Below are 9,966 nucleotides of genomic sequence, written 5' to 3'. Positions count from 1 at the left end.
GAATAACTCAAGTGATCTGGCTTTCGGTTGAGCTCAAGTATGGGAGCTTCTTGAATAAATGGTTCAAAACGCTCCTGAAAAATTTTCAGCTCTGCTAACCCAAGAGAATCGAATGGCATATCCAACTTCCTCTTCCACGGAGTTGCATTCAAAACCTGCAGTTGCTCTACTTTAAAGCACTCCTCTTTAGCTGTGGGTAACTTTAATTTCCTTGAACACATTAAAAGTGACCTTTTGATCGCAAACCTTCATCGAAAGCTCTCCTTTTTGCACATCGATCATAGTTCGGCCTGTAGCCAAGAATGGTCTTTCCAAGATAATGGGAATCTTCTTATCTTCCTCGAAATTAAGAATTACAAAATCAGTAGGGAAGATGAGTTTATCCACCTTGACCAAGACATCCTCCACTATACCTCATGGATAAGCGATGGAACGGTCAGCTAGTTGCAATGACATGTATGTTGGTTTTAGATCAGGCAGACCAAGCTTCTTGAAGATAGATAAGGGCATCATATTGATGCTAGCTCCTAAATCACATAAACACTTGTCGAACGACAAGTTTCCGATGGTGCAAGGAATTGTGAAGCTTCCAGGATCTTTAAGCTTCAGAGGCAACTTCTATTACAGCACGACAGTGCATTCCTTCGTTAGAGCAACGGTCTCTAAGTCATCGAGCTTCACTTTCCGAGAGAGAATACCTTTCATAAACCTTACATAGCTAGGCATCTGTTCAAGAGCTTCAGTGAAAGGTATGTTGATATGAAGTTTCTTGAACACCTCCAAAAACTTCTTAAACTGCTTATCCAGCTTTTTCTTCTGCAGCCTCTTTGGAAAAGAAGGTGGAGGATAGATCTGTTTCTCCCCTGTATTACCCTCAGGAGGAGTGTATTCCACAGTAGTCTTCCTTGGTTCCACCTCTGCTTCCTTCTACACTTCCTCTTCAGCAACAACTGCATTTTCTGAAACTTGAGACTTTTCAGGCTCTTCATCTTGCTGAATTTGGGGGCTTGCAACCGTTCCAGACCTCAAGGTGATGGCGTTCACTTGTTCTTCAACTTCCCTCTTGCCTGCATTGGCTTCTGTAGCACTAGAAAACGTTCCTGGTGGTCGATTCAATAAGGCATTAACAATTTGTCCTATTTGCAGAGTCTTGATAGAAACATCCTGGCTTTGACATATTAGCCGCAACTCCTCCAATTCAGATTTTTCATTCGAAGATAGACACGCACCATGAGTTTGTTGTTGAAAACCAGGAGGGTTGAATAGCTTATTTCCAAACTGCTGGAATGGCTGTTGCATCGAATTCTGATTATTGTTCCAACTGAAGTTAGGATGATTCCAGTTGTCAGGTTGATAAGTGGTAGGAACTGGCTGCTGTGATCTCTGAAAGTTGCTCACAAACTGAGCTGATTCACTAGATATAGCGCATTATTCTGTCACATGCGGACCTGCACACAGCTCACAAACACTAATTATCTGCTTAACACCATAGTTAGCCAGAGAATCGATCTTCATAGACAACGCCTTTAGTTGAGCAGTGATAGCCGTAGCTGTATCCACCTCAAGAACTCGTGCTACCTTGCTCTGTGACAATCTCTGGACTGGATACTGATATTCATTAGCAGCCATTAGTTCAATTAGATCATAAGCTTCCTCATAGCTCTTTGCCCATAATGCTCCACCTGCTGCTGCATCGAGCATGGGTCTGGACTGTGCTCCTAACCCATTGTAAAAATAAGTGATGATCATCCAATCAGGAATTCCATGATGAGGACACTTCCTAAGCATCTCCTTGTAGCGCTCCCAAGCTTCACATAGTGATTCTCCCGTTTGCTGCGCAAATTGAGTAATAGCATTCCTGAGTGCAGCTGTCTTCGCCATAGGAAAGAATTTAGTAAGAAACTTTTGAGCAAGATCTTCCCAAGTAATAATCAAACTAGCTGGTAGTGAGCGTAACCAGCTCTTAGCCTTGTCCCTCAGAGAGAATGGGAACAGTCTCAGCTTCACAGAATCTTCAGAAACACCATTGAACTTGAAGGTGTCGCAGATCTCAATGAAATCCCTAATATGCATATTGGGATCTTCCGTTGGAGAACCCCCAAACTGGATTGAATTTTGCACCCATTGAATTATTCCAGGCTTGATCTCAAAGGTATTAGCTATGATAGCTGGCCGGACAATGCTAGATTGAATGTCATTGATCTTGGGTTGAGAAAAATCCATCAAGGCTCTCGTTCGTGCTGCTGGATCTCCCATTATAATGAGTACCTGAAACACAAATAAATAAACCGTGAAAGTAAAAGAATCTGAGTCAGTGAACTTTAACGACCACTAATGACAAGCACATAAACTCAAAATTAACACTGAGTCCCCGGTAGCGGCGCCAAAAACTTGTTAGGGCGAAAACACGCGCTAATATTCACGTAAGTATACGCGTTCGCAAGTACTATAAGATATAAATCAGATTCGTTCCCACAGAGACTGGTTTAGGTTAAGTTCAATTTATGCACCTATGCAAAAATGTATGATTATCGCTCAATGCTAAGACAAATAACAAATTGGGTTTTTATTAAACTAAGAGATTATACTAAATAACATTAACTAAGAGAATTGAGGTTGAATTACTATATATGAAAAACATGGGATTCTAACTTCATTACTACTTCATTCAATAGCCTTATTGTTCTTAACCTTAGCATGTGATGGTGATGTGATAAGTGGCATTTTATACCACTTAGAACGTCTTAAAATGGCTTAAATTGGTGTCTTGAAATCAAGTATTTTGTGTATTTGATGCATTTTTCTAGTGTTTATGCATTTCAGGGTTTTAGTTGCACTTTGGGGGAGGAATCATCAAGAATAAGCCTTGGCATGTGTTCACCATTGCGAGAGGAAAGAAATGGGCAGATTACGGCGAAGAAACGTAGCAAAATCAGATTTTTTCCAGTAGAGGTCTGAGTGCCCGCTCAGCTATGCTGAGCGGCCGCGCAGGGTCGAGAAAAAAGACAAATTATTTTAGGACTTCTACTTCTGTTTGGTTTCCACTTCTATATAATCTGAGTTTTATGGGACTATTATATAAGTAGATTTGAGACGTTTTCACAAGTGTGGATTAAAAAGAAGATTGTGTTTTTACGCAAGAAACGAAGGAGATAAGGAAGAAGACCGATTTAGCACACCGCAACGAAGAGGAAGCATATCTTCTTGTGATTCTTGTTTCGTTGTAACGTTGGATGCTAGTTTTCTTGCTTTGAACTTATTTACTCTTGTGACGTACTCTGTTTTAATATAATTAGTTTAGTTATTATTTTCTTGTGTTTGTTTATCATGATTTCATATGAACCCATGATGACGATAAGTTCTATTATGGGCTAATCGTGATCATGGGTTTGCAACGGATTTATTATGGAATTCTTTAGTTAATCGTTTAATACTTTAGTGTGTGATGATTGCATGATATCTAGTATTGGTTGTGCGTATTCGTCTTATGTGCGTCGCGAACATATAAGATAGGGTGTTAATCTCTTGTGAAGCGACGGTGGATCTTGAGATTTAGAACTTGCCATGCTAGCATAGGTTCATGTACGTTGTGCATGATTAGTGGGTAACTCTAACAGTTTTATTTGCCCTATGTAATCAAAAGGAATAACTTGTGCTTAAATCGTTGTGTTGTCAATTTCTGTAGACATATAGGAACTCAACATAATTGATGACTATTCAACTTCTATCTTAATTGTGGATGCTTGGTAGAATGGTATTAGTACAATGAAAGTTGGCTTTTATCAGTTTCGTGTTATTCGATTAATATCATCAATGTCACATGCTAAAGGTAATGACAATGGCTATAGAAGGAAGTAATAATGAAGTTGTGATCTCATGAGTGTTTTATTATTGATAAATTGAAGTGTTAGTTAAGTGATTAATTAAGTAGTTAATTATAGTTAATATTTAATCAACAATTTTAAGTGTTAGTGTCTTAACATTGAGAAGTAATCATACATTGGTGAGTGAGTTTAATTAGACAATAATTTAGTCTGAGTCTCTGAGGGAACGAACTAGAAAATATTCTATATTACTTGCGAACGCGTATACTTGCGTGAATATTAGCGCGTGTTTTCGCCCTAACAAGTTTTTGGCGCCGCTGCCGGGGACTCGGCGTATTTGTTTAGTTTATGTACTTACCATCATTGGTCATTAGGACTCAGTGATTAGGACGTAGTAGTTACTTATTTTTTCCGGTTGTGTTTCAGGTACTTTAGCAAGCGTTTATGCAAACTTGTTCTCGTGCTCGCAAGAGGACTTTAGATACAGCTGAGGAGACAGACGAAGTTCTTGATATTCCAGAGAAGTTAGATTTTGAGGATTCGGATTCAGGAACTGAGCAGAAAGAACCAGTAAACATGGGAGATCGTATTGTTCAAGCTGATCCAGCTCTTATGGATTTTTCTCAGCCTAAAATTGATGACATTCAGTCAAGCATCCTTCATCCGGCTATTCAAGCTAACACCTTTGAAATCAAGCCGGGCACTATTCAGATGGTGCAGAATTCTGTTTCTTTTGGAGGAGCGGCAACTGAAGACCCCAACATGCACATAAGGAATTTTGTCGAGATCTGCAGCACTTTTAAGTATAATGGCGTGACTGATGAGGCTATCAAGTTGAGGCTTTTCCCATTCTCACTAAGGGACAAGGCTAAAGACTGGTTACATTCTGAACCAGCTGGGTCCATCACTACGTGGCAAGATCTTGCGCAAAAGTTTCTGGTGAAGTTTTATCCAATGGCAAAGACTGCTGCTATAAGGAGTACTCTTACTCAGTTTGCGCAGCAACCTACAGAATCTATGTGCGAGGCTTGGGAACGCTACAAGCAAATGTTGAGAAAATGTCCACATCATGGAATGCCGGATTGGATGGTGATCACTGGTTTCTATAATGGTTTGGGGGGCCAATCTCGGCCCATGCTCGATGCAGCAGCTGGAGGCGCCTTATGGGCTAAAAGCTATACTGAGGCGTATAATCTTATAGAGACGATGGCTGCAAATGAGCATCAAAACCCAACTCAGAGGATGACGTCAGGCAAGGTAGCAGGTATTCTGGAAGTTGATACAGCCACCGCTATTGCAGCCCAGCTCCAAGCGCTATCAATGAAGGTTGATTCTCTGGCTACATATGGAGTTAATCAAATAGCTATGGTTTGTGAGCTTTGTGCAGGTTCTCATGCTACGGATCAGTGTTCTCTTATCAACGAATCTGTTCAGTATGTGAATAATTATCAGCGACAACAGCAGCCTGTGCCAGCGACCTATCATCCTAACAACAGAAATCATCCAAATTTCAGCTGGGGGAATAATCAGAATGCTATTCAGCCACCATATCAGCAAGGAGTGAGTAAACAGTTTAACCCACCTGGATTCCAGCAACCACAGCAGTATGCTACAAGGCAATCATATCCTTAACAGGGAAGTACAGCTGCACCTACTAGTGCTGATTTTGAGGAACTTAAGTTATTATGCAAGAGTCAGGCGGTTTCTATCAAGACCTTGGAAAATCAAATCGGTCAATTAGCCAATGCAGTGCTCAATCGTCAACCTGGCACTCTTCCCAGTGACACGGAAGTACCAGGCAGGAAGGAAGATAAAGAGCAAGTCAAGGCTATTACCTTAAGGTCTGGAAAAGTGGCTGATGCTGAAAAGGCAAAAGAAGTAGACGCTGAAATTAGAGATGAAGAATCTAAGCAAAAGGAGAAAGCGGCGGAACCAAGAAAGACTACTGTTGAACACACTCTGCCTGAGGCTAATATAGGGGAGAAACAGCTCTATCCTCCACCACCTTTTCCTAAGAGATTGCAGCAACAAAAGCTGGATAGACAGTTCGGGAAGTTTCTGGAGGTGTTCAAGAAACTTCACATCAATATACCTTTCGCTGAGGCTCTGGAACAAATGCCTAGTTATGCGAAGTTTATGAAGACTATTCTTTCAAAGAAGGTGAAACTGGATGACCTTGAAACCGTTGCTCTCACGGAAGAATGCAGCGCTGTTCTGCAGCAAAAGTTACCACCAAAACTGAAAGATCCAGGAAGCTTCACCATTCCTTGCACCATTGGCAATCTGACTTTTGACAAGTGCCTTTGTGATTTGGGAGCAAGCATTAATCTGATACCGTTGTCGATCTTTAAAAAGCTGGATCTGCCTGATCCAAAACCCACATACATGTCGCTACAATTGGCTGACCATTCCATTACTTACCCAAGGGGCATAGTTGAGGATGTGCTCGTTAAGGTGGATAAGCTCTTCTTTCCTGCAGATTTTGTTATTCTGGATTTTGAGGAAGATAAGAAGATTCCCATAATCTTGGGAAGGCCTTTCTTGGCTACTGGCCGTACCTTGATAGATAAGCAAAAAGGTGAACTTACTATGCGGGTCCAAGATCAGGATGTGACCTTCAACGTATTCAAGGCAATGAAATTCCCTACAGAAGATGAGGAGTGCTTAAAATTGGATGTGATTGATTCTGCGGTTACTTCGGAACTCGATCGCATGCTAATGTCTGATGCATTGGAAAAGGCCTTAGTGGGGGATTTTGACAGCGATGATGAAGATGGCAACGAGCAATTACAATATCTGAACGCTTCTCCCTAAAAGCGAAAGCTGGACATACCATTTGAATCTCTTGGTACTTCTGACCTTAAGAATGCTGAAGGGAAGCTCAAACCATCAATAGAGGAAGCACCTACCTTGGAGCTCAAGCCATTACCTGAACACTTGAGGTATGCTTTTTTAGGTGATTCATCTACGTTACCTGTTATTATTTCATCTGACCTTTCAGGTAGTGAGGAAGACAAGCTCTTAAGGATTTTGAGAGAATTCAAATCGGCTGTAGGATGGACCATAGCAGACATCAAGGGGATAAGTCCTTCATATTGTATGCATAAAATTCTGCTAGAGGAAGGTAGTAAGCCAACTGTGGAACAGCAGCGAAGACTGAATCCCATCATGAAGGAAGTGGTGAAGAAAGAAATTCTGAAATGGCTGGATGCAGGCATCATTTATCCTATTTCTGACAGCTCATGGGTGAGCCCCGTATAATGTGTACCTAAGAAAGGAGGTATCACTGTGGTCGCAAATGAAAAGAATGAGCTCATCCCTACTCGAACAGTTACAGGATGGAGAGTATGCATGGATTATAGAAAATTGAACAAAGCCACAAGGAAGGATCACTTCCCTCTTCCATTTATTGATCAGATGCTTGACAGATTGGCGGGTCATGAGTATTTTTGTCTTCTGGATGGTTATTCCGGGTATAATCAGATTTGTATTGCACCAGAGGATCAGGAAAAGACTACCTTCACTTGTCCATTTGGCACGTTTGCTTTTCGTAGAGTTTCGTTTGGGTTATGTGGCGCCCCGGCCACTTTTCAGAGATGTATGATGGCTATATTCTCTGACATGATTGGAAATAACATCGAAGTGTTCATGGATGACTTCTCCGTCTTTGGACACTCATATGATGAATGTTTGAATAATCTGTGCGCCGTACTTAAAAGATGCGTGGAAACTAATTTGGTGCTCAATTGGGAGAAATGTCATTTTATGGTGCGTGAAGGCATTATCCTTGGGCATAAGGTCTCTAGCAAGGGTCTGGAGGTGGACAAGGGCAAGGTGGGAGTCATTGAAAATCTTCCTCCACCTAATTCTGTGAAAGGAATCCGTAGTTTTCTTAGTCATGCGGGTTTTTATCGACGATTCATCAAGGACTTTTCAAAGATATCTAAGCCGTTGTGCAATTTGCTTGAGAAAGATGTGCCTTTCAAATTTGATGATGAATGTTTGGCAACATTCGAGACTCTCAAGAAGAGTTTGATCACTGCACCAGTTATTACAGCACCAGATTGGATAGAACCGTTTGAGATGATGTGTGATGCGAGTGATTATGCGGTAGGTGCAGTTCTGGGACAGCGCAAGAAAAACCTCTTCCATGTGGTCTACTATGCGAGTAAGACTTTAAATGGTGCCCAATTGAACTACACCACTACTGAGAAGGAGCTTTTGGCTATAGTCTTTGGTTTTGAGAAATTTCGATCATATCTACTTGGTACGAAAGTAATAGTATTCACTGATCATGCAGCTATTCGCTATCTAGTTTCCAAGAAGGATTCGAAGCCGAGACTCATTCATTGGGTGCTTTTACTTCAGGAATTTGAGTTAGAGATCAAAGATAAAAAAGGTACTGAGAATCAAGTAGCTTACCATCTCTCTAGATTGGAGAATCCCGATTCTACTTCACAGGATAGGACGTTAATCAATGAATCTTTTCCGGATGAGCAGTTGTTTGCAATTCAGGAGGAAGAACCATGGTTTGCAGATATTGTAAACTATCTCGTCAGCAATATAATGCCTCCTAATTTGACATCTGCTCAAAAGAAGAAGTTTCTGCATGAGGTGAAGTGGTATATGTGGGATGAACCATATTTGTTTAGACAGGGAGCTGACCAGATCATCAGGAGATGTATCCCGTTCTGTGAGACGGAGGGGATATTACGAGACTGCCATTCCACGATTTATGGTGGACACTATGGTGGTGAGAAGACGGCAGCTCGTATTCTGCAAGCAGGTTTTTTCTGGCCTACTTTGTTCAAGGATGCTCATCAGTTTATTTTAAGGTGTGATCGTTGCCAAAGAGTGGGAAATGTGTCAAGGAAGGATGAGATGCCATTAAATGTGATGCTTGAAGTCGAGGTCTTTGATGTGTGGGGAATCGATTTCATGGGGCCTTTTATCTCATCTTGCAATAATCAGTACATCTTGCTGACAGTCGATTATGTCTCAAAATGGGTCGAAGTTAAAGCTTTACCGACAAATGATGCAAAGGCAGTGCTAAATTTTCTTCATAAGCAATTTTTCACTAGGTTTGGAACACCTCGGGTAATCATAAGTGATGAAGGATCGCATTTTTGCAACCGTAAGTTCACTTCTATGATGCAGCGTTATAATGTGAATCATCGGGTAGCTACTGCCTATCATCCGCAAACAAATGGTCAAGCGGAAGTGTCTAACAGAGAGATAAAGTGCATTCTAGAGAAGGTTGTTTGTCCGTCAAGGAAGGATTGGTCTTTAAAGCTCGATGAAGCTGTTTGGGCTTACAGAACAGCATACAAAACTCCACTTGGGATGTCACCGTTTCAGTTGGTGTACGGTAAGGGATGTCATCTACCTGCGGAGCTTGAGCATAAGGCCTACTGGGCATTGAAGAAGTTGAACCTGGATTTAGATGCAGCTGGTAAGAAAAGAATGCTTCAGCTTAATGAACTTGATAAATTTCGACTTCAAGCGTACGAGAATAACAAAATGTATAAGAAAAAGGTGAAGAGGTGGCACGATAGGAAGCTACATCCTAAGTTATTTGTGCCAGGGCAACAAGTTCTTTTATTCAACTCTCGGCTCCGACTTTTTCCTGGGAAGTTGAAATCAAGGTGGTCTAGACCTTTTATTGTCAAAACTGTGTTTCCACATGGAGCGGTGGAAATTTTTGAGAATGATCCGGACCAAGCATTCAAGGTTAACGGTCAGCGGTTGAAGCACTACTATGGGGACATGGCAAACCGAGAAGTGGTTAGTGCCATTTTGTTGACTACTTGAGAAGGGTACGAAACGCCAAGCTAATGACGAAAAAGAAGCACTGCGTGGGAGGCAACCCATGAATTGTTGTTACAGGAACCCTTAGAAGTTAATAACCTATCCAAAAACACAAAAAAATTAGAAAACAGGGGTTGAATTTTTTTTTTTCCAGTGACCCCCTTGAGCGCCCGCTCAGCTTTGCTGAGCGACCGCGCAGCAAGCTGAGCGACCGCTCAGGGGTCGAGTACCAGAATTTTTTTATAGTTCAGAAAAAAAAAACAGTTTTAGCCCATAAACCCACGATTTGTTCCCACTACCCCATCATTTTACCCCTTAATTCCCAAACCCTAAT

General features: G+C 41.4%; 1 non-coding gene across 1 annotated transcript; it reads left to right on the top strand.

Annotated features, from left to right (window-relative positions):
- The first annotated feature begins 1,759 nt into the window (after positions 1-1,759).
- On the top strand, positions 1,760-1,866 carry LOC141722818 (small nucleolar RNA R71). The gene has a single exon (XR_012575818.1). It is a non-coding gene; the product is annotated as a small nucleolar RNA R71 (small nucleolar RNA).
- Positions 1,867-9,966: the final 8,100 nt, after the last annotated feature.

Source organism: Apium graveolens, chromosome 4 (genome assembly GCF_009905375.1).
Source record: "Apium graveolens cultivar Ventura chromosome 4, ASM990537v1, whole genome shotgun sequence".
In the NCBI taxonomy this organism is placed as follows: Eukaryota; Viridiplantae; Streptophyta; class Magnoliopsida; order Apiales; family Apiaceae; genus Apium; species Apium graveolens.
This window is presented reverse-complemented; position numbering and strand designations above follow the sequence as displayed.